At 35.7% G+C, this 26,920-nt stretch overlaps 1 pseudogene; it reads right to left on the bottom strand.

Annotated features, from left to right (window-relative positions):
* Positions 1-22,940: 22,940 nt before the first annotated feature.
* LOC123392401 lies at positions 22,941-23,718 on the bottom strand (annotated as a pseudogene).
* Between the last annotated feature and the right edge of the window lie 3,202 nt (positions 23,719-26,920).

The following is a 26,920-nucleotide window of genomic DNA, read 5'->3' as shown; positions in this document are numbered from 1 at the left end:
AGTCATCACATCTGATTTAATGGAAGGCAATTTGCTGGTCTCTGAAGTAGAATTCTCTGGAAGCATGGGTGCCAGCCAATGACTCCGGAGCCTGCCACTTATTTCCTGTTAACAGCATCTTCTATGCCTTCAAGACAGTCCGTCCTGTGTACCTAAGCCCCAATTAGATAATCTCAGAAACTTAAATAAGACAGGTCACAAGATCATTTAATATTAGAGACTTAGAAATCACAACTTTCCAACCCCAGGTGTTCAGATAAGCAGCCGAGGGTCAAAGACACCAAGTGATTTTCATTTTATCTTCTTATTATTTACTAGAAGAATGAGTCACATCCATACACCTTACTTTTTTTCAGTATTTACTTGTTGGAGCTGCTTTGATAAAACCCTCCTGCATATTCACACAACCACTCTGCATTGAGAAAAGCTAGAATATGTACAATATTACTACATGACACAGACTTTTTTCTATATTGGTATTTTACATAATTTAATAGACAATATATATGCTGCTAAATCAGTCGATTTTTTAATGTATGATGGTTTTGAAATACATAATTTGGAACTAATGTACCTTTAAATGTATGCATTTCCTACAAACTGAATGGGAGAGTGATGGCTTTAATTTAAAACAAACTATTCATCATGGGTTTGGGAAACATTTAAATGAACTCCAGGCTTAGTCAAATTCAATACTTCATGTTATGTTTTTTGTAACACAGAATAAACAAAATTATTTTTGAAAATTGCCAAAGGGCATTTGAACAGCATCATCTTCTTTTTCTCCCCATCAGTTATTTGTACAATCTTCAAAAATTTCTTGTAGAGTTTGCTTTTATTTTTTGCCCAATAGTTATGTTTTGTGGTCAGGCTAATTACACGTTATAGGGTCCTACCTATGACTTGTTTGATTTTTTGATTGCAGAAAATTTTATTATGTTTAAAGGAAATTAGATGAGGAAAGAGAGTGAATAATAAAATTAAACTTTTGATACTGTATTTTAGATAATTTATTTAAATTATTTTTAACTGAAATTACCTGGACAATCATTTTTGTTCTGTGGATCAGTTTTGTGTCTTGAGACATAGTATAAGAACATTGGTAGTTATTTTAAACATTTATTAAAGAAAGAACATACCCCACGCAGAAGAGATGGCAGTTTCTAATATCCTGAGCGTGACCGAAGCTACAAAGATGTCTAGCATAAATGATGATTTACACTAGAAAGCAAAATCTAATGTTCATTTATAGCTTAAACTAGTTCATAAATATCTGCTTTTAATCACCAAAGACAGTATTTTCTAAAATTTATATTATAGGTGATTTTTTTCCTCAAATATTTTCTAGTAGATGAATCCTCTTTGCAAAGGGATTGTAGCAATTTATTAAAAGAATAATAAATTTACTTAGAATTTTTCAGAGCACTCTACCCTGAATGTAGCTTTCTTCACCTGCTCCAGCCTATTATTGGTATTTACTGGAGATTAGAGCAATTCAAGGACAGCTGGTATCACCCTTAGTAGAGACAGGGAATATCTAAATTAATTTTGATTCGCTCTGAGGAAGTAGCATCCATTTGTTCGAAATCAAGGGGTATTCAATAGAGCATTACATTTACATCATATTAAACTTCAAAATAGCATATTTAGCTTTCAGTAGTTAATTAACTACACATCTCTGATTTGTTTTAAAATGTTTTATTTTCCTAAAAACATTTTCCTTAATGGAAATCTGGACTTAGATTACACCTCAGCAACATTGATTATCTAGCTCCATATGGGTCAAATTATGTAAAATGTTACCATTACCGAAAAAAAATATAATTATTTGATTTTGAATATTTTGGTTCTTTAGTTTGAAGCCGTTGTTTTTGTGTTGATGTTGGATGTTTAAGTCGGATGCTGATAGAATGATTACCCTATTGGACTTCAGAAAATGTGGTCAATGAAATAAAACTATGACACTTGTCTAAACAAAGCAACTGTCAACTCACATCACAGGCTCCTTCTAAATAAAGGAGTCCAGTACATTAAATTTGTTTTTCTTTAATGAACCTAAGCTTTTCACTGTCATTACTCATTCCTTCTAAAAACAGAGGGAAATGCAATACATTACTCAAGGGAGACCATTTGTCTTGAGGTGCCTATTTTATTGATGTAAATAAATGAGATTTTGGCTCACTCAACTACCAATATTTTGACTTCATAGAATTTCTGTATTATATTGAAGGTTGCCATTTTTAAATTAATTCATACCCTTCCCAGAGAATCTAGTGATAATGTTCAGGAGCTTTAGGGTAAGACTGTTTGAAAATCATTGTCAAAAAAAACATGTTACAGGGACTCTGAATGCCTCGGTTGGTTAAGTGTCTGGCCCTTAATTTTGGCTCAGGTCATGATCCCAGGGTTATGAGATGGAACCCCGGTTCCGGCTCAGTTCTGGGAGTAGAGCCTGCTTAAGATTCTGCCTCCCTCTCCTACTGTCCTTCCCCATGCCCTCTCTACAAAACAAACAAAAAAGGCATGGTAAGAGAGAGAGATGAATGGTGATTTTGTTCTTGATTCATAGAAAGATAGGTAGAAAGAAGGAATCAGGAGCCGTCATGTCATCATACTCCAGTTCTTTGACAGCTTCTGTTTGTTGAACACACTGTTCAATATACCATAGTTCACTTTTTTCTCACTACTCCTCTACATGGTGACTATTCCCAGGTAAGAGACCAGCCTTTGCAATATCATTATACAATTACTGCAAGTGAACCATGTTTCTGATTTGTTTTGGTATTTCCACTAGTAACTACAGCAAATTGGATTTTTATGACAGAATCCTGTGTTCAAAAATTTCACTGCCTGCAACACATGGAACTTGCCATCTAAAATTCCAAAATATTGCGTGTTATTGAAATCTTCCATCTTGTGGTACAGAGAACAGCTAAGCCACATACTAATCTGTTTACAGAGGGATTCTCTATAGCAACGTTCTGGCTACCTTGGAGATGCAGTGGACTACCTCTCTTCGGTGGCAAAGAAATCACATGTCTAGGCTAGGGCACAATTTTTAAATGAATGTAGATTGACAGTGTAGACTTCATGGCAGAATGAGTGGCTGTGAATGTTATGAACTTCTGTCTTGTCTACACACTTGACACGTTTGTCCATAGGTGTAATTTGATGATAACTCTCCTGTGAATTATCCTGTATCATAATAATAGTTTTTCCCCAGTGAAAAAGCCAATAAAGTGGTCCATCAGTCAGATGGTAAAAGAACAGCTGAATGGAATTTGCTTCTTTTTAAAATGATCTTATTTATTTGAGAGAGAGAAAGAGATAGTGAGAGAGCACAAGCAGGGGAGCTGCAGAGGGAGAGGGAGAAGCAGGCTCACCGCTGAGCAGGGAGCCAGACTCCAGAACTCAGTTCCAATACTCTGGAATCATGACTTGAGCCAAAGGCTAGTAGTTTAACATTTTTATCCACTTATATATAAATGGGGTAGCATTATTGAGGGTACAAAGAGTTATGTTGATGCATAGGTTTTCACAAAATTAAATTAAATTTCTATCTGATTTTTTTACTCTAGTATTTAATAATCTATCCATACCTTCTTTCAGTAAGATAATTGGGTAATTATCTTGTTCTAATTAAACTAAATTTTGGTGGTAAGGGTAGGGTATAAACAAAGAACATATTTATGGACAAAGCTTACTTTAGTAATTTTCTTGTTCTCTGAGTGGGTACATTTAATCTGTACACCTTTATCTTTGCAGTTACCCAGCACTTACTTGCAGCTATGTTTCCACAATAAATTATAATATCTGTATTCCCTTTGTGTTGATTATGACAATGGTCTTTCTTTCACAAATATATTTAATTCTTTCAGTGTTTAGAAATTGGACAACCTGTTGCAATTATCTTTCCAATATTGCTTATTTATTCAAGCAGAATGAAATAATAACTAGATATCATGGCTGTAGTATAAGACAAGATGTTTCTCAATCGCTTTGCAGGAAAACATGGAATCCTGCAATTCCTAATCAGCTGTTTTGCTATAAAATATCAACAACATACAGGTGATACCTGATTATCTTAAATTTTATTAAAAAATCTATAATGTTTATAGCTAAATTTGAAGTTTGAATGGGAAAATTCAGTCTCTCAAAACTATCAAACACAAAAGAATCTAAGTATTTTCCCTTGAGTTTCATAAACCTCTAAAGTATATTAATGAAATGAACTATGTAAATTTTTAGAATACCAAACACGATTCTTGATTTCTTCTCTTCTTTCTTTCTCTCTCTCTCTCTCTTTCTTTCTTTCTTTCTCTCTCTCTCTCTGTCTCTCTTTCTGTCTTTCTTTTTTTCTCTCTAAGAAAGAGTGAGGCCGAAGGGAGAGAGAATCTTAAGCGGACTCTCTGCTGTTACCGAGCCTGAGACAGGGCTTGATCTCAGTCAGGACTCTGAGATCACACCTGAACCAAAATCAAGAGTCAGACACTTAACCGAGCCTTCCAGGTAGCCTCTGGATTTCTTAATTAAGTACATTTTAGGGTATTTAGTTCTCAATTTCTGAGTACAAGGTGTGATGTCTCCATTTCGCTTTCTCATACTTGATATCAAGTAGTGAAAATTTCAAGGAGAAAATAACGCCAAGCCCCTTTTCAGTAACAACAGTGAAATTAGAATCCCGAGAACAGTGACTTTCTGAGTATCAGCTGGTGAAACCAGTTATCCTTGAGTCATTTCGAAGGGCACAATTAATTCTTGAATTATGTTTACTGTTAACATTACTTATTGAATAACATCAGGCCTGAGACTTATGTAATTAGTTTACATTTGTTTCATCAATACAAGGTGTTCAGTATGCAGCAGAGGGTCCGCTGTCTGAAACAGAAGGTCACTTTGCCAGACCAGATCTAGAGAGGTGGAACTGGGGGAGAGAGAGGCCTCATGACAGGAGACTAAGCTGACAGCAATCCTATGTCACATTTCTCCTGAACAACAACAATGAAAACATCTCTCCCGAATAACATGCACTGAACCAGCTACCTATGCTCTATCGGGTACGTCACCAGACTCTCTCCTACCACAATCCTTGAAATTGTACGTAGTCCTTCCCCGGGTGGGATCAGGCAGTTTGCTATTGTTTTCTCAACACTCCTGGCAGAAAAAGAGTAGCTTCCTACTTGAAAGAACCCTGAACCAACTCCTGTGTTCACTCCCACTGAAACTCAGAGCTCCGATAAAGCGGGGTACAGCTAAATGCAAAAAGGTAATGGAAAAATTAACCTTCCTTAATTACTTAGTAACTATGTTCCTTTACATTTACCGTATTCTACCGGCTAAAAGCAAGTCATCGGGTCCTCACATACTGAAGGGGAGGTTGTAGGGTGTGAACAGCAAAGCAGTGAAACTCCTGGGGCCACCCTTGATAATTACCACATGTTAATATCAGCACATTAATAAATTCTGCATTTTTGTATTAATATTAGTGCATTAATATTTCAGTAGTTGTGACAATCAATGCCAAATGTTATTGATAAATCAATACATATTTTTATGATATTTTATTCTATATATTCTCTGTTTTTGTTTTTAAATAAAATATCATATACAAAATAAGACCATAGCAATCTTTAACAATTTCATTGTTGCTCAGTCTTAACTGTTTCTCTGCTGTGAAGAATAAATTCCCTATAACGCATTATGGCAGGATAAGAATTTTAGAAAAACTATCTGAAACAGCAGAAGTGAGAAGCATTCGTGAATTTCAAGCACTGTGAGAATTTTAAAAAATATCAGAAAGAGGACAGCAGTGATTTTTAAAAATCATAAGCTAATATGTCATTCATTTTGCATAAATTAAGTTTTATTCAGGGCAGCCTCCATTGATAACACATTTGAAAAAGAAAAGTTAAAATGGAGAAATGATTACTGTAAGAAGTTACTTGTCTGTAACAAACTGTTCATAAATGATGGAAAACATCCAAATCATTTTCCTCACTGTACATTAACGATATTTATGTGTATTTGATTATGATTACCATTGGCCTCATTGCGTATTTTACTGTGTGTGCGTGAGAAAGAGAGAGAGAAAAAGAGCGAGAAGGAGGAAATGATTAGGAAAGATGGATGAGAGTCTAGTAGAGGAAATAGACCTTTTGAAGATGGATGGGTGTGGAACCAGTGACCTTGACAAGGTCATTACTGGACCTACATCCCTGACTTCTAATCAGAAGAACTGATGTTTGTCTACGGCCATACCACCCTGAACGCGCCCGATCTCGTCTGATCGCGGAAGCTAAGCAGGGTCGGGCCTGGATGGGAGAAGAACTGATGTTTGTTTAGAGTATTTATTGGTCTGAATTATGTAAAACAACTCATCTGCATTCTGGTTTATTGACCACCAAAATCTCATGAAGTCACTACTGGGTTAACATCCATTTTTCTGACAAGGAATCATAGCCTTAGAGAGATTAAGGCACTTGCTAATGTCATACTACTAATAATTAGTGGACCCAGAGTTAGAATAAGTTACTTAACTCCAGAATCTGCACTTGGCTTACTAATTCAGGCTTTTAAATTTCAACATTATAATTGAGGCTAAGAAGCAGAAAATAAGAGACCCTTGGAAGCAAATTAACAGCATTTATTCATTCAATTTTTAATGAGAAGCTGCATTTTTTTTTTATCTATGATAACTTCTAATAAATGGTCACAACATTGATTTTTGGATACACATACACGCTATTTAAGTATATCTTACCTCTAAATAAGTTTATTTTCACCATTTAATAACTTCTCACTATCTTATTTCCCTGTTTTGTTTTTTTTTCTTTTGTGTCTGTGTTTATTCAATCCCTTTACTTATCTATATTCATTCCAACAACATGAGACAAAAACTTACCTGCTATGGGAAACAACACTAAAACAATATTTATTAGAATTCATCCCCATATGAGAGGCAGACACCAACAACCTCCTAAAGTTTTGAAAAGTGTGGAGTTGTTCCTGACTTTGCATGTGGAGCTCCTTAGAGAACCACCTACTAAAGCTAGTTCATAGTGCATTAGCTGCGGGACAAAACACCCTTCCATCCGATCCAGTTCCTGACTAGTTGATATGATGTGTACTGGCATTAACACTAAGTTAGGCTGCAAGCTGTGTGCTTGTACCTCTTTTCTCCTTTCTGATCTTTTCTTTTCTTTCTTTTTTTTTATCTTTTTCCCCCCTTCATCCATATTCACAGCTGTGGAATTGGTCGTCTTTGAGATTTTGATAATCAGGGTACAGATTTGATGGAATCCAGCAATAATCAATAATCCATTGAAGGATATGTACTTCATAGATGGTTCTCTGGGAGACCAATTCATTTACCTAAATGGGCAACCCCCATGCTAATTTACTTAACAGAAACCTGCAGTTGTGGGCGATTCCATGCAATGAGTGGGTTGCATTCCCATACTGGGCTAACACCTTAGGGGCATTTTTGTTGTATTTTCTTGTCTTATATTGTATGTATGTATGTATGTATGTATGTATGTGTTTTAATTTTACTATTTATCTTGAGAAATGTTCTAGTCTGGGTATGACCTCAGCAGAGCTTCCCTAGGTCTGTCAACCCAAATGAGGCATGCTGACAGGCCTGGGAAGGTAAGCTACGAAGACAGCTTTGGAAGGTAAATGGGTGACCGTTATTATTCCATGATTGCTGAAACCACCTCTGGTGACTTAATAGAAAGTTTATTTGTTTCCAACATACCCATTACCAAAACATGGTAGTTAAGTAACCCCATGGCCAACTGCATTGTGTCAATCAAACACTAGACTAACTAACCTTTTATTAACCAGTTGGCAAGGACTACTTGGGAATAAAACAAAACAAACACAGACCTCTTGAGTCTTCTTACCGCATCTCCATTTTCCTTTGCTGTTGAAAACAAGCATAACGTGTCAAGCTAGAAGTGAACTTTAGGCAGGTGGAAACCAGCAGCCCAACTTGCTGAGGGTCTGTTGGAGGTTAGTCTCTGAAGTAAAATGATGAATAAGAAATCACTTCCATTTTGGCAACTCAGAGCCTAGGAGGTTGACAGAAATTTAAAAAAAAAAAAAAAAAAAGGAAGTTAATTACAACAAAGCAAGAAAATGACAAAAGCAAGCAGCAGCTATTATGGTGGTGGGAAACAGAGTGTGCTGGATGACTGGATGAGATGGTGGGCTCCAAGAGGAGCCTTGAAAGAAGAGATGACACTTAACATGAATTCTTTAATATGGCTGGGAGTTCGAGGCTACCACTGTCAAGGTCTACATGCCTTTGTATGGATAATGTATAGATAACAACTAAGAAGAACTACATCTTTGAATCTATGTTTCTCTTTCTTCTGTAGTCATTTGAGTTTCATATCCCAAATTACAAAATGTTCTCAGGGGATAGAGGCAGGCTTGGCCAATAGTCCTTGTCTCAGTAGACCCACAGCCGCTCAGCTCCATGACTGCCACAGCAAAATGCAGATATACGTCAACGATGCAGATCTAATTTAGACTGACGGGGAGTACTCGGAAAAACTCTGGCATTCTATACAACTAAATGAACACTCGATGGGTTCTGTTGTTTTTAAATGAAACTTCTTGTGTTTCTCCATGAGACCATAAAATGTGGAACAGTGCTGGAGGCCTCTGCTATTTTTATCTGAGGTGCACAGAAAGTATGACTTTTTTTTAAAGGAAATGTCATTCCGGTGATGGGTTGCTAGCTCCTACCACATGCACCAAGGTGACTTTTAGAGCAGTGCTTTGCAGTGCTCAGACAAAGTCAGAAACTCAGAATGTTCAGCATCCTGAAAAAGGCTCACTGATTGGGACAATATTTCTTCCATTGATAGACCACACAGCACTGTGCTTCTCTTGCAGTTTTATAGTTCTATTCTTTGAAGTGATAACTGCTCAGCAGAGCTAGCTGAGTGTCTCTCTGTATGTGTGTGTATCAATGAAACCATGTGTGTATATTCTGAATAAGTCATTAAATGACTTAACCTAACCAATACTTAAGCACAGGAGCATAGCTGATACCAGTGTTGGCATGAGATTACTTTCTTTAGGGTAATACTGGTTCAGCTCTATCTGTGCTGGAAAATCAAACTTAGATTATTAGTAGGGTTGGAAATAAATGGCATACTTCTTTATGGTAATTATATGTGTAGGCGGTGAAATATTAGTCAACAGGCTTTTACCAAAACAGTAAATGTTTTTGTTTTATTCTTTTTTTCTTTTTTAAGATCTTATTTTTATTTATTTGTCAGAGAGAGAGAGAGAGCCCAAGCAGAAGGAGAAGGAGGCAGAGGGAGAAGCAGACTCCCCACTGAGCAAGAAACCCAGGACCCTGGGCTCATGACCTGAGCTAAAGGCAGAAGCTTAAACAACTGAGCCACCCAGGTATCCCTATTTGTTTTGTTCTAAACTCAGTCTTACCCACAATATTTGAAGGTCAGTAATCTTCAAATGCAGACATTCAGATGAGGTTTCACAATGAAAAGATTAGAATGTATCTGTTCAGATAAAGTGTTACATATCAATTTTGAAGTCATGGTTAGTAAAAGCATGGACTTTCATAGGAACCTTCTTACAAAACAGAGGTAACCGAACTGTGACTCATACACTGAACTAAAGAAAATACAGTAACAGCAAAAGCCAATAAAAATGTGATTTCTCAGATAAATATAAATCATTTCTAGGTAAACTAAAAGGGGAAAAAACAGGTGTTAACATCCTATTATATAGAAGTGCACATTACTTTTCAATCTCTTGCTTATTATTTGTGACTTTAAGAATGCCATCTAACCCTTTATAGGCTTTAGTGATTCCCCCATATAAAATAAAAAAAAAATCTAAATCATCTCAGGTTAATATGTATATTATATTTATTATATTTATAATTATATTTAATTATATATTAAATATATAGATACATAATATATATTTAATTATATATAAATATAATTAAATTGCATTATGATTGTTATATATTAATATATAAATATGTTATATATACATAACGTGTGATTGTATTTTAATTATATAACATATATAGCATCATAGAAAGTTTCTTGCTGTTTCTTCCAGCTCCAGGGTCTGCATTCTCACTGGTTTTTAGAATAATAACATATATGCAAACTGCAAATCTCAGATTTTAATGAAACAACTTTTATGTTATGAAGGAGAAAAGATTTCCCAATTTTGAGATTATTCTGAATCTTCAAGGCTGTGTGACTGAGAACGAAGCCGATGTTTCTACTATGTTGTCCGCTTGCCTTTTCCTCCTCATTTGTGCTGACCTGCCAGTTCTTCCTTTGTTACCTGAAATTCCAACAATGGTAATTCTTATTCTTCTTGTCAGAGGCCACATAAATAACACTAGTCATTGTCTAAGCTCAATGTGCCCTCTGGGGTCAATGAAGAAATATTTTTGTGTGAAAACTTGAACTTTCTCTTGGGTAAGGGCCTGTTATTTTCATAATTCAGCTACAATTATGTCATCAGAGCATTCTTTCCAGGACTGCCAGGCATAGAATAATTGATAACAGAATAGCTATACTGTAGAGTGACTTCACTTTATGAAAATAAACCACAGTTATCATTTGAAACTTACATGAAAGAGAGATTAATGGATCAGAGGAAGAAGACTATAATTCTATAAATCACCGCAGCTCACTTGTCCATTTCCAATTGCGGCGATTGGTGAATGATTCTAGACATTTTACACTTTCAGTGATCAGTAAGGGACAGTAAATTAGACAGGTTGGAAGAGTTTATTGGTTGTCCTGGTCAGTTTATGTAAGGTTCTATATGTCTTATTTCATGGTAGGAGGCACGATGAAGAATGCCCCAGCATCCTGTTTCATTTCGACTTGCTCTCTGTGCCCAAATCTCTTTACCTTTCAGTTCAATGATTTCAATAACGAAAACATGGGAATTACGTCCTTGGGGGATGATGTAAGATTATTTGAAAAGTGCATTGTGCTATTCCGATGCACGTTGCTACATCAGTAGAAAATATTTTAATTAACAACATGTAAATCACTCCAAATTTCTTGACCAAAAGAGATATTTTGAAGAAGAATTTGAGAATTAAGCACTTAATGAGGAGTCATCTTACGAATATAAATGGATTCATGGGATATGTTCATCAGTTTGAAGCTTAACACAATTGAAAAGCTGTAACAGGAGTTTATTGTTAAGAAGTAGCTTGAACAACTCTTTTAATTCAATGTGTCATTTGAGTTGTTGTTAAATAGCCATAGCTTATTTTGAAATACAAATTAATTATCTATTACAAGCATGCCATTGCTTATCTCCTTCAAAGTCTCATCAGTATGCAAATGATTCTAATTAGGTCACTGTCAGACAATATTAGTGCAGAGTCACTTTCCATGGTTTAGAATGAAAGGTTTTGGTTCTTAAATATTTATAAAACTGTTTCTGAAATCAGCTTTACTTAATTGGGATTATTCTGGAAGTCTTATTGGTTCAGAGGAAATAATCTATGACAACAAAGAAAACATTCTTTACAGAGCACTGATGTTTAACTGACACAAAGACAATTAGAATATTAAAGAAAAATATTCCTCTTGTCATATACATTTTGTTTTATATTCTTAAATCACTAAAATATCTTTCTGTATATTTTAATCATCTGTTTTTTTAACGTTCTCCATGAGAACAAAGAATTAAAATGATTGCAAATGTACTTTATAGAAAGTTTAGTTCATTAGGGATAATATTCTTCCCTACAATAAGAGAATTACTATCAATAGATATTAATTAATAAAACAGGGCATCCCATGGCTGTATTACTATGTCCCATAAAGTAGATTTTGATTAAAAGGATGTCTTTTCATATGTCCAATCTTTATGATCTACTTAGATCACAGAACTTTTTTTTTTGAACAGCCATAGCGAGATTTCTTGTATCATTCAAATTCCCCGACATTCTCTTTACTGTTGAATATAGTACAAGTCCAAAGCAATATGTTGAATATGGTCTAGGTCTAAAGCAATCATTTGGAAAATGAATAGCAACGAGGGAAAAATCAGTATTGCCAAACTTTTCCTGGGCACTATGTGCTGATGTAGTTTGATCGCCACCACTCTCACCGCCCCCGCCAGGTGATGGTCATAGTGCGTTGTGAACAGAGAACAGTTCTTTGAAGGAGTCGATGGGAAAGGGGGAGGCAGCTTACTCAGAGACCAAATGCGGGGGACACAGAAGTTGAGGCGTACAGGATGATAATGGTCTAGAAAATTAAAGATGTGAAGAAGAATAGGAGAGAATTAATAGAAAGGAAGAGGAGAGGTGAGCAAATATGACATGGGGAAACCAGAAGAAGCCTCAGAAGCAGAAGCACGCACACCTGAAGAAAACGAGGGATCTAAGAAATGAGGTTCGCTGAGACATTCCATAACAGGAGGCAAACGGACCTGTACACCAGACCCCAAGCAGCATGGTCCGAATCTTTGCTCTCCAGCATCCTTCAGCGCAGATACCCTTTCTCCTTTCCACATGAGGAGACCACAACAGAAAGATTACAGCAGTTTGCTCTGGCCAGTGCAAAACTCAAAACCCGTTTTTTTTGTTTTTTGTTTTTTGTTTTAGAAATATGTGTCCTTGTTGTTATAGACCTCTCTGAGAGACATTACAGCATCACGATGAAGAATTTATGTTCTGGAGTTAAACATGAGACAGCTAGCGCTCAGTCAGAAGTGGGATAATGAGTGCATCATTTTATTTCTCTAAGACTCAGTTTCCTCTTCTGGGGTTTATGCAGATTTAAGGAATTAAGCATGTACAGGGTTTAGCCATAATTTCTGGACATAGAAGACAGTAAAAAAATATGGTATCTATTTTTGTTATTATGTGTCCAAACAACATGGCCCACTTATGTTTATCTTAAATATAAGATATACATTATATATAAACATATATGAGATATTATGTATATATAGCATCTTATATATAAGATAGACATTATCTTATAATGTTTATATTTTATATCTTATAATAATATATAATATATATATAAGACATAAGATATAGATATATATATCTTATATATAAGATAAATGTTATTGGGCCATGTTGTTTAGACACATAATAACAAAAATAACTTGCAAATATAATTCATTCTTGAGTTTCTCTGATTTGCCTATGAGGCAAAGCTGCTTCAGCTATCAGGAAGGACCCTCCAACCTCCTACAATATAGTATTCCTCCAACTGAATATTGAACTAATTTTCAAAGGATTCTATTTGAAGGCTGTTGCCCAGAATTCCAAATCGCTTCCATTTGACATTTTACTAATATCCTACTGATAGCGGAGGAATTTGGTACTGTGAGTGGATAGGCAATGGTTAAGGGTACTTTAACAAATTATTTTTAACCTTGCTAACATATAGTAAAACATAATATGTAAAAACCATTTCCAGTTGTAAATCATATGAACTATGTATTAAATGTAACTTAGTTGTTTTTTAAAGATTTTATTTACTTGAGAGAAAGAGGGAAAGAGAGAGAGAGAGCACAAGCAAGGTAGAGAGGGAGAGGGAGGGGGAGAAGCAGACCCCCAGCTGAACAGAGAGCCTGGTGTGGGGTTCAATTCCAGGACCCTGGGATTGTGACCTGAGCCAAAGGCAGACACTTAACCAACAGAATCACCCAGGTGCCCCAAAATATAATTTAGTTTTTAGTAAAGTTATAAACTCAGTAAGGTTCACATAACAATATCAAATTGAGATGGTGATTATTCTTTCTTTACTAACTTGACACTCGTGGTGTAAAATGTGCTCCAGGCTTTCAAGGTGCAATGTTGTTGGGATTGAGTTTGTTCACCTGACCGCATGCTGTGTCATGTCTCAATTTGTCTACCATCTTTCTTTATTTGACTTACTGTGTCCCACATGTCACTTAATCTTCCCCTGATATACATAAGTCATTTGTACAGTTAGTCAACATTATTTATGTCTTCTTAGCCCATAATGTTAAAAATTACATGTATTGCAATGTTAGTCAATGAAATTTTGAGATAGTATTTGATAAAAATTATCATTCGTGTCATCAGAATATGCTTGTATCCTATGTTGCATAAGTCACCATCATGGGGGTCCTGGGTGGCTCAGTCAGTTAAGCATCCAACTCTTGATTTTATCTCAGGTTTTGATCTCAGGGTCATGAGATTATCTCCATGTCAGACCCGACACTGAGTGTGGAGCCTGTTTAAGATTCTCTCTCTCCTTCATCCTCTGTAGCTCCCTGCTCACACACTCTCTCTCTCTCTCTCAAAAAAAAAAAAAAAAAAGAAGAAGAAGTACAAAGCATGTATTTAAATATTGTATTTCTGCACTGTGGCCTACTAGATATCCTACCAACTGTACTCTGAAAATCTCTAGAACTTCCTTGTAAATTCTTTTCTGAGCTTCTGAGAGCATGAGGGAGGTCAGCGAGCCTAAAAATATCATAGGGGACAGGAAGCCAGCATTCTACGCAGTCAGTAACACCACCTGTTCCCGTGTATATGCACTGTGCTGACCTCAACGCTTGCATGTTAATACTAGTGTGGGAGGCAGGAAATGGCACCTTAGGCTCCCATGACTGAATCCCCCACAAAAACCTGGGGCCCTCACAATACTAGAGCTTTGCTGAAAAGGTTCAGGAGAGCAAAATAGGTTTCTATTAGAAGGCAAATTTTTAGGCTGTACCAAGCTATGGTCTCTTAAGGAGAAAGATCTTTTCACAAGTAACTTAGAATGATTAATTTTCTCACACATAGATTTAGGGTTTGGATTTGGATTATTTATGTTATTGTCATGGTTCAGAGGAAATGCTGGAGTTGAGAAATTAAGATATCATGATTTCAAATTGATAGCTCCCCGGGGGTCCTGGCAGAAGCAAACACAAGTCTCTCCTGGAGAGGTACAGCCTTCACCAGACATCTCAGCGGTCTCATTCCGTATCCCGTGTCTTTTGATCACTCTTTCATCTCATTTTATTTTACCATCTATTTTATTGTGTTATGTGGAATTTCCAGGTCACTACTTTTCTCAAGCTGTGCCTAACCTGCTGTTTAATCCATCTGTTGACTTTTAAAGTTACAATAATTTTATTTTTTTATTCTTAAAAGTTGTGTGTGTGTGTGTGTGTGTGTGTGCGCGCGCGCGCGTGTGTTCTCCTTGATAGATTTTTGATACTCTTCCCACTCTACTTTAATCTGGGACTCAGAATGGGTGAAAGAGAGGGTAGAGGGAAATGCCAACAATAATCTGTCAACATTGCATAGAAAATTGTTCTGTATTTTATTGGATTGCCATAATCTGAGTTACTTGGCTATCACAATTAGTCAGGTTTTATTGTCCCTCCTGCTCACTCATGGTGACTTCTTCCCTTGTTTGAGTACTGAAGTACTAATTTATGAGTGCCATCCTCTTAGAAGGATTTGTGTTTGCTTTTATAAGGCGCCAGTGGAAAGTAGCAACCTCGTACACACATTTAATCCCTTGCCTTTGGGTTTCCATATCCAGCAAGTATTCATTTCAACTCAGGAAAAGTGAGCATAATCTTATTATAAATTGTCAGGTGTTCAGTGTTTCTGTAAAGAAATTTGCCAGACTAAAAACTTCCTGGCACGTTCAAATTTATCCTCTTGCATGAGGAGAGGTATACACACTGCAGGGCCAATTTTTGAGACAACCGCTCCAAGTCCTGTGTGCATGTCTGTTTATGTATTTGGACTGAGGAAGACATTGTTCTCCACTGACTTTGAGTGTCAGGAAAAATTTGATTTAGTTGTTCAATTACAACATCCTGCTACATAAGTTTGATAATATTCAGTTCCTCTTTTTGAAATAAGAATGGCAGAAAGCAAAAAACAGTGAAAAAAAGAACAATTTTTTTACTTTATCTAGTTAACACAGAGGAGTTCCTTTGTCTACTTTTTCAGTAATATATTCTGAGAGTCCAGAACAGTGTCTGGAACAGAGTAGATTGAGCCTATGAGCTCAATCAATATTGAGCCTATGATCTCTTTTCTATGTGGAATCTAAACCAAAACAAAACAAGCAAAAAAAAACCTCATAGAAAAAGAGATCAGATTTGGGGTTACCAGAGGGGGATGAGGGGGGATGGGGGGAGGGGAGGAAGGTGGTCAGGGTATAAATTTCCATTTATAAAATGAATAAGTACTGGAGATGTAACGCACAACGTGCTGACTACTACCAACTGCTTTGTGACATCGAGAAGAGTTAGGCAGTAAGTCCTAAAAGTTCTCATCACAAGGAGAAAGGTTTTTCTTTTTTTTTTCTCCCATTTAGTAAGTTCTATATATATGAGAGGATGGATGTTAATTCAATAAGTCAAAAGTCAAACGGAGAAGGATAAATACCGTATGATTTAACTTATATGTGGAATCTAAAATAAAAAAAGGGAAAAAAGAAAATGACAAATGAATAAACAAAAAGCAGAATCAGAGCCATAGATGCTGAGAACAAATCGATGATTACGAGAGGGAAGGAGTTGGGGGAAGGGTAAAACGGGTGAAGGGGAAAGGGAGACACAGGCTTCCAGTTAGGGAATGAATAAGTCACAGGAATAAAAATACATTCGTATCTAAAATACACATTTTCAAAATCAATTGTATTCCTATATGCCAGTCTCAAATTACCCTTTTAAAATAATTGAAAGAAGGGTACTACTTAGAGTAACAACAGCAAAAACAAATCAGGAGCAACCTAACAAAAGATAACCTCTTGTGTGTGGAGAAACATCAAACTTTATTAAGAGAGATTAAGGATATGACACCACACCCATAATGATATGATACCAATCAGTAACATAAATATGTAAGTTTCTCAAAATTACTCTATGAATTTAAGGCAATATCAATAATTTCCTACAGAATTTATTAGAAAAGTCCACAATCTTAAATTGCATTTGAAAGAGATAGTTGCCAAGAATAACTAAAAATATATTTTAAAATATTAATGTGGAGAAATATTTCCTGCCTGATCTAAGGCCCATAAGCTATCATTACTGTACAGAAATAATTAAATATATATATTTATGCAATAGAAAACAGAGCCCTGAAAAAGAACTTAATATATGAGTTAGCATAAAATATGATAAAATTGGCTTTGGTTTTTGGTGAACCTGCAGTATAAATACCAATTGTTGGTAGTATATTAAGAAAAAGTAAAATTGGACCTCTACACCAAAGACAGAAATTAATTCTGGGTAATTTTAAAGATTTACTTTTGGAGCCAAAAACAATCCTTTAAAAATTAAAATCATATTGAAGTGTGCTGGCTATTTGTTGAATTTTTCCCTACTCTATTCCAACCTGCCATGTTTTTTATATATACGGCAGAGAGCTGAAACTCTGAAAACTACTTTTCCTAGATTTCATTACCAGCTAGTTTCCACTTTTTCCTTATCACCTTTCTTTCTTCCATGGCCATAGCTGGGTGTTGGTGGCCTCACAGCAGCAGGTGTCTCTGGCCTCTGGAGGAGGGAAGCCCCCGCCTGAGGGACTAAGGTCTCTTGAGCCCCTCCAGGACACAGGCAAGAATACAAGCTGATTTGTACCTTCTATTGTTAGAATCACCCCGGTAGCAGCAGCTTCAGGGTTAAAGTATCCAAGATCGTCCCAGAATCTGGGTTATCTTCTTAACTGTTTTTAATTCCTCTTCTTTCCAACATTTTGTAAACAATTCACTGCATTACCTTCACTCTGTTTGAAATACTCTCTTTTCCTGACACACTCTTAACTGATATAAAGGAAATACACTTACATTCTCAGATCTGCTTAAAAAAATGTGAAGTATGCTTCATAGAATCATAAACATTACAGTTAGGATAGCGATGATCTCTGGGATCATCACGAGGCGGGGCAATCTTTACAGGCTGGGTGGTTATTTTTGCTTACTTAACCTAAATGGTAGGGGCATGTGTAATTTTACGTAGTATTTTGTATGTATTAATGTCTGAAATTTTAAAAATGATAATATCACTGTTATATATGATATATAAGAATATATAATGCAGGCTTCTTAAGGATACATCTTCTAGCTACAGAAGTCAATATTTTTTGGTTAAGAAACAAAAGGAAAACAATCTTCCCGTGTCCCTAAATCAGCCCTGTTTCTGACCTTGCTCCCTATAGCATCTTTTTACCGGGATAGTCAGAGGGATCGTGTTAATATTTCAGTTGAATGAAGTCATTCCTCTGCTCAAAACCCTCCAGTGCCTCCCATCTCATTCATAGCCCAGCCAGATCCCTACCACATCTTGTAAGCCTCCAGAGCTGACTTCTTACTGTTCTGACAACTCCATTCATTTCTTCGTTCTCTCGGCTCTGGCCACAAAGGTCTCTCTGGTCTGTTCCTTGAACATAGGAGGCAGCCTCTCACCCCAGCAGACAAATGTTGCTCCTTCTCATATCTGCATGGCTAATTTGTTAACTTCTCAACCCATCTTCACTGAGGGGATTTCCACGGATATTCCCCCCTCAGGCATTTCTAATTCACTAAGCATCACTTTTCCCCTTTTTTGTACTTATTATATAACACTTATTATATGAGACGCTATCTATTTCACTTACTGTCGTTATTAATTTCTTCTCCACTAGATTATAAGGGAAGAATTTTTTCAGGGAACATGACTTGGCAAGGGCAAGCATTTAATAAGCGTTTGTCGAGTGAATACATGAATCAATGAGTATCATATTTCCCGCGGCAGTCAGGATACATTGCAGTTGAATTTTTGTTACATCCTTTGCCAATAGCCTCTAAAATTATAGAGTATTTAAAAGAAGATTGGAGGAGGACTTGAAAAAACATCTTTAGAAAAAAAATCTATGAAACGTGAAACTATTTCATTAAAGGTTGGAAATTGGATCCGAATTTCCTTTGTATTTAGCACTGATATGAGCGATTCTCTTTTTATTTTTAAAACCATTTTCAACCAGTAGTGTTGGCTTTGTTGTGCATTCATAGTCTTAATTTCCATTAAGCTAATTTTTTGGTGAGTTTTTTATTCTCGCAACTTAACAACATATATAAAAATTCGTTCAAAATCTACCTCTTGTAACTTGCATGACGGTTTTATAGCTATTGAAATAGATTTTCATATAAATGAATATCTCTAGGATGCTTTATTAAAAAGTCATGGAGATTACATTTGTGAGATAGTATTTTTAACTGAAGGTTTTTGATGGGAAAATTTACACATATTTTAAAAAATAACATCTCATAGCCAAATGCTTCTAGTGAAGATCATTTGCAGCAAAGCAGTTTCCTGATGACAAAAATATTAAAATATCATTATGTCATCTATTAATAAAGTGCTACTTTTGCAATTTTTTGACATATTGAAGTAGGCTATCTGTGTGCGTTATGCTGGTAATCACTCATGTGTTCAGTATTTATAATCTGAATACTCATCTTTAATGGGATTCTTTACAGACTCTTACTATTTATTTTTATTTAGTTTCCTCATATGAAATATTATAAACTGAAACTACCATAACCTGAAAATGTTACAGCAATAAATACAAAGATATTATCCTTTTTTTCTCAGCTGAATATGCAGATATTTTAACACTACTTTTCTGAGTATGGAGGAATTTTCCTCATACTTCGATCATGGAGGTATTTATTTAGTTGTTACTGGTGATGATGGAGGTAATGACTGTTGGTATAGCATATTTAGATTCCCCCACTAAAGTTTTATACCCTATGGAAGGCATGTTTCTGGGTTATAAACAAGTATTACAAAAGAAACTATGTATGGTAACTTTGCTTTCTTTTTCCTGTCAATCGTTTTAACAGATGATAGCTATCAAGTTCTTGGTGATGAGACACTCAAACACTGTTCCTGTGCTTTCTATTGTGTGCCCCTCTAGAAAATGAGATAATTAATTATTAAATTTTAAAATGGAATATTATTTGAAATCTGGTGATAAAAAATGAGCTAAAGCCTTGGCATTGAAGGTCACATTTCCCAAGTTCAAGCACTACTAATTCATAAATTCAGGTCTAAGGCAAAATATTGTTTTGTTTTGTTTTTTTAACTACCATTTCCCTTTTTTCTTCTTATTTATTTTCTTATTTCATTATTCCCTGACCTCTCATCGTGTCACAGAACTGCCTCAAAGGAGTCAGCCCTAAATTGGAAGGAGGAGGAACAAATCATCCCCATTTCAAGGGGCAAAGCTCTGCTTTTAGTATCTCTTATATCTGTAACTCCCAAGATTTCCTCATTTTGTGATTCCATTGTGTTTACATTCTGTATTCCACGGTTATCAGTCAACATATATTATGAAGCTAGTAGCTGCACACTTTTCAATAATAGATTTATAAGTTTTCGTTTGAACATTTGTTTGTTGTTTTGATTATTCATACGACTTTGTTTCAACAATCATTTAATAATGTAAGTTAGTGATATGTAGTTTTTTATTTAAAAATGTGGAGTTCACCAAAGGCAATATAAACAGTAAAACTGGTCACATCAACTTTGAGATTTCCATCTATAGCTCATATAAAAACTGCAAGCATAAACAAGTTTAAAGTTACATTTGTATGTTTACTTGAGGAACATAATTTTACAAAATCAATAAATTCTAATCACTTTTCTGTGTCAACAACATGTGTGGGATAGGCTACATTTTCATCAGTAAGATTGGCACTGTATAATAGTGTTTCTGATATAAGAAATTGTCAGATTGTCAATTATGAATTAGTTGGATTAAATAATCTTCAAGATTTGCCTAACCCTAAAGTACACAGATGCATACAGGTGTCCCCCAATGGCATGTAATTCTTGGTCAGAGAAAGAATTGTTTTTATAAAATTAGAAAAATTTATTTATGAAACGATAACACTGAATTTGATGTTAAAATGACCAAATTTCTATGTAATACTGAGTACAGAAGAAATGGAAGAGAAATGCTATACTCTTTCTTTTATTTTTCCCTATGTTTCTTAAGTTCATTGATTATCACTCCTTTTTCTAGAGATAGAGACTTGACCACTTCATAGCATTTTACTTCCTAAATCCTCAAGGAGCAAAATAGTTATACTAGTCATGTAAAATGTCATGGAAGGACCTGAAAATATATATTGATTAAGAAAAAATGCTGGGGGGTATTGTATAAGAACTGCTAGATATCATTTTTCTTATAAATATTTGTAATAACTTTAGTGCCTGTGTGGCTCAGATGGTTAAACTTCAGCCTTCGGCTCAGGTCATGATCCTGGGGTCCTGGGAGCAAGTCCATAGAGCTCCCTGATGCTTGGGGAGCTGCTTCTCCCTTTGTCTCTGCCTCTCTCTCTCTCTCTCTCTGTCTCTCATTCATGAATAACTAAGTAAAATAGTTTTTAAAATATTTGTAATGACTCAAAAATTGATGTTAATTTATTTGGATAGATTTCTCTGTGTTGTACAGTGAAAATATGTGCCTAAAGTAATCAAAAAACTCTCTGGATGCTAAAATGTAAACTCTATTCCTTCCAAACATATAGTCTTTCTAGCATTAACTCCATCTAGATGGAGGCAGATGTGGATTACCACTTGAATCAGCACTTGAATTAACAAGGTACTGCATGCAAAAGAGGCTATTGAGTATGCTTTGCTTGAATTAGGATGCTTTAAAAATATTGGATATGTTGGTTTTTGAAGCTAAAGGAGGCATATAGAATGAGCCCAGTTTTTATTTCTTAAATACATGAATTCATGATTAAGTTAATAAATGAATGGTTGTTTGTAGCTATTTAGTGGCATAATTCTAAAGACCAAGGACTCTGGAACGAGATCACATGTATGACTCTCTCTTAGTTTCTGAGTCTATAAAATGGGGAATATCTGTTTAATTCATTTTCCCACAAATGTAGGATCTTAGGATGCTAATGGCAGGAACTCACTTAACACAGTTTGGCAAGAGAGGGGAGCAAAGATGTTTGCAGAGGGCTGTGGTGCCTGAACCAAAGAAGACAGAAATTGTGGCAAAATTGAGTGAACAGTTGGGCAGATTGATAAAGTAAGTTGTCCTTCTCAAATGGGAAGGCAGAGAGCAAGCCTCTCTATAGAGTCCAGTGGATAACATGAAAGAAGGTCACAGAACAACTAACTAAAGAGCTTCACAGCTGTCACCCTCGACCCGCAAGAACGACAATCAGCCTGGTTCGGTGTTAATGCTTCATCTGTTTATTTCGTCAACTTCCTTAGCTTATATGCGGCAGGGTGGCCAATAAGGGGCCAAGCAATGGGGAGAGCCAATGAGAGTCCTGTTACTATGCTGATTAAATTTGAAACAGCCAATGACTATGTCCTCCTTTAGGCGGGCTTTACCAGAACATTTGTTGTTTACTTGCAGCGTATTTTGCTGGCAGTGAGCCAAGCGCCATCTTGTAATGGCGGGGACTTTCCCGGCTGGAGGCGGTCCCCGACACAAAGCCTTTATGGAATTCTGGGAGTTCCTGCTTGTGGACCAGTAGGCCATTACTAAAGGTATAAAATCAAAGGTGGTAACATGATATAAGTAACTAGTTAATTCAAAACATCATAGTCATGACTTTGTTCATGAACATCCTTAGCTTCACATACAAATGTTTGCCTCCAAGACAATATGTTTCTTTTCCTTTTCTAGCTTGATGGTTTTTTCTTTATTGATATAACTCCTACTTTCTCCTCACAATTTAAGTGTCTTTCATCTACCTCCAAATAAAAGGGGTAGTGAAGGAAGGGAATGGTAGGGTTCTGAGTCCCTTGGGCAGTTAGAGAGAGAAGGGGAACACAACAATCACTGGCTGTGACAGAGACTGACAGTCAAGAAGTCTAAAACAGAGTCAGAGATGTAGAAGAAAGGGAAGGACAGGTTTGAGAAGCCACCTCCTCCATTAACCCTCCTGCTAAGAGGAACTGGTGGAAAGTCTCAAACATTTGGAAGTACATGTCGTGAAGGAAGGAGGTGGTAGCTGAGACTGAAGAAGGAGTAGGTCAAGGAATGAGGACCACCTCTCTCTTTGTAGAATGGGAACCCCCAAGTCAGGGGCAGCAGCTTCACAGACATAGATACTTTCATCACTGTAGGCAATGTATAGAAAGAAGTCTTCATGGTGTCCCTGCTATAGTTGACCCATTGTGGTACTGGTGGATGGAATGACATTGTTGACAAAGAAAAAGAAGGTATCTATCCTCAGCTCAGAGGATATCCTTGATATCCTTGATCAGAGATGAATTTGCTCTCAGATCAAAAAGTAGAACTGACCACTGTAGGGACGCCTGGGTGGCTCATTCAATTAAGTGACCAACTCATGATTTCAGCTCAGGTCAGGTCATGATTTCAAGATCATGAGATCCAGCCCCATATTTGGCTCTGTGCTCCGTGGGAATTCTGCTTGAGATTCTCTCTCCTTCTCTCTTTGCCCATCTCCCTCACTCAGATCTCACTCAGATGTTCTTTCTCTTTCTCTCTCAAATTAATATATCTAAAAAAAAAAAAAAAAAAAAAAGTGGAACTGACCAGCTGTGAGATGAGAAGGCACCAGCTATTTCTTTTTGTCCAGGTCTCCTACCTGAGATTTGGGAGCCTTTTCTTACTTCCACCAGAGTACAATCTAGGTATTTCTTTGAGATCTTCTCACCCTCGAAGCAGCACTTCCTGAACAGATGTTCTTCTTTATACATCCCCCAAGAACTGGGCTGGACCAGCTTGAGCTGAAGGAACCTGGGGTGGGGGTGGGGGTGGAAAAGGAGGGACCCAAGACAATATGCTTCTAAGTTCACTGCAAATTACTCCTCATAATGCCCCAAAGGAAAATACTTCTCTGTTAAAAAAAAAAAAAATGTGTAGCAAAGTATGATTGAGAGACACCCTTTTGAGTGCAGTCACAAAAGATAGAGTTATTGATGTAAAAACTATGTGTAGACATAAAAAGACATAGCTAGTAAAATAATAACTCATTTTTCCATTTATGGGACACCTAACAGTAAATTGCTTACTTTTAAAGTATCTTGAAAATGTTCAAAAGGAAAAGTAGATGAAAAAATATCATCATTTCTACCATACTGAAAAAAAAAAAAATCCCACTGAATTTAAAATGTTTAGCTGATACTTACATGTGAGTGTTACAGGAGAGACTCACAAAAAGTAGAAAATAAGATGTTCATTTTTTCTGTTGTTGGTAGTGTAGCCATCAATAAAATAAGGGATAAAAGTGAATCAGAAGAAAGAACATGTCAGGGCGCCTGGGTGGCTCAGTGGGTTAAAGCCTCTGTCTTCGGCTTGGGTCATGATTCCAGTGTTCTGGGATCGAGCCCCACATCGGGCTCTCTGCTCTGCAGGGAGCCTGCTTCCTCCTCTCTCTCTGCCTGCCTCTCTGCCTACTTGTGATCTCTGTCTGTCAAATAAATAAATAAAATCTTAAAAAAAAAAAAAAGAAGAAAGAACATGCTATTGCATTCATTCATTCATTCATTCATTCATTTACATTTATTAGTATTACTTATAAGTACCTTGTATCGATTTGGAAGTTTTATTGCTTTGGTTTGATTTTGTTTTGTTTTAGTACTTCGGAGAAAAGTGTTTTGACTTCTTTTCTTTCTCCTTTCTTCCTTCCATCTTTGCTCCTTTCCTCCCTTCTTTTCTTTCTAGAAATGTCCCCTTGCTGTTTACTGCAGCTTTATTTATAATAGGCAATATATGAAAGCAACCCAAGCACACATCTGTAGATGACTGGATAAAGATCTGGGATATATATAATGGACTACCACATGTATATATGGAATATATATGGAATTATATGTATGTGTGTGTATATATGTATAATGAAATATTACTCAGCCATAAAAAGCATGGAATCTTACCTTTTGCAACAACACAGATGGACCTAGAAGGTATAATGCTAAATGAAATAAGTCAATCAGAGAAAGACAAATACCCTATGACTTCACACCTATGTGGAATGTATGAAACGAAAGGAACAAACAAATAAAGAGAGGGGAAAGAGACAAACAAAAAAACAGACTTCTAAATACAGAAAACAAACAGGTGGTAGCCAGAGGGCTCTTGAGGGTGTGTGTGTGTGTGTGTGTGTATGAGTGAAATAGATAAAGAGGATCAAAAGCTAAAAAACAAACAAACAAACAAATAACGTTAAAAGCAGTATCTTTGGCATTTTATTTTTATTTGGAAAATTATTTGTGTTGGATTGCTCACTGTGATACTTTCTGAAGCATGTAAACAAATAGTTTATATTTTTGTTTATTTTTATCCCTTCTCCATTTATAAAAAATAATGTTTCTTATCTGTACATGTGTGGTGTATGTACACGTGTGTGTTTGTGTGTGTGTGTGAGAAGGTGTCTGTGGGTGTGCAATTCTTTTGGAAACAGAGGTCAAGAACCAACTGGATTTTGGTTTCTTAAATTTAGTATCTATTAAAATTCTCCAAAAAGTTAAGTTCTCAATGATATCAATTAGATCCTTTTTGGATGCTGCATTTTAAATCATTCTTACATGCTTAAAAATATTATATATGATAATTATGAGATTTTATAGTTCTTCGGAGAAAATTAACAAACCTAACAAAATTATTTTAATTATTTTTATTATTCTTAAATTAAATTAAAACCATCAACATGTATAGGATTTATTTTTGCATTTTCCCACCCAAGTCTACATACAATTTCATATTCTGAATTTTGTTTTAACATTTCAAGAGGATTTTTTTTAGAGCAAATTGTTTTTTCGCAACAAAATTGAGCAAAAGGTACAGAGATTTCCTATATTTCCCCAATCCTACTCAAGCATAGCCTCCTCCATTATCAGTATTCCCCAGAATTTTAAAATTTAAATGGTGCCTGTGTGGCTCATTTAGGTAAACATCTGACTCTTGATTTCATCACAGGTCATGATCTCAGGGACATGACATCAAGCTCCGTGCTGGGTGTCGAGCCTGCTTGAGATTCTCTCTCTCCCTTTGCCCCCTCCTCCCTCTAAAAAATGAAAATAAAAAATAAATAAAATTTGATGATCTGTCATAAATATTCAAGTACCTGTCTATTATATTTTAATTATTTTAATAGAAGTGTGCTCTTATACTGATTTTGCACTGTAAACTATTAAGTCAATCTGTTATTTTCATACAAGAATTCTTCTTTAATAAATAATAGTAAATAATCACTTTGACATTTAATAACCTATTATTAAATTCCATCCTAAGAATAAACTCTCACAAATTTATGTAAGATTCAGTCTGTGGGGAGCATCTCTTTGGCTCCATCACGTATGCAATTTTCACAGAAGGATTCTATGAGTAGACAGTGGTGCCTCCACTCAACACATGTAGCATTTTCTTCATATAGCCCTAAATTAATTTTAATTTTGGCTAAATCAGTAGATAAGGTGATCTTTTTAAGTGCATTTCAAATTTTGTATCTCTAATAACTCATTCAGAGAAACTCTTTTCCAAATATTACCTTATTTAATTAAAAAAAAAAAAAACAAGCAGACCAACAAAACAAGAAGACGACACATTCAGAAGTTTTAAAAGTTATTAATTTCTGTGTATATATATCAAATCTGTTATACTCTTAAATAATACATATTATTTGTACAAGATATGAGTTTAAATATCAGTTAAAAGCCAATGTGGGAATTGGGAGGAAGATAAAGAACCAAAAATGCAATCCATGATTAGCTGAAGGCTGTTGAAGAGAGAAAGCAACTGTGATCTCAGTAAAAGATTTGTATTTACCAAAAGAGTCAATGAGGTTTCTAAAATATTCATAACTAATTCAATTTAGCATACCATTTCCTTGACTTTTCCTTCATATTTGCTTGCTCTCTTGAACATCTGGGTCACTCTATGTTTATTCTATCACTGTGA

The sequence above is a fragment of the Mustela putorius genome, unplaced genomic scaffold (genome assembly GCF_011764305.1).
Source record: "Mustela putorius furo isolate JIRA1106 unplaced genomic scaffold, ASM1176430v1.1 tig00000551_pilon_pilon_pilon, whole genome shotgun sequence".
Taxonomy (NCBI): Eukaryota; Metazoa; Chordata; class Mammalia; order Carnivora; family Mustelidae; genus Mustela; species Mustela putorius.
This window is presented reverse-complemented; position numbering and strand designations above follow the sequence as displayed.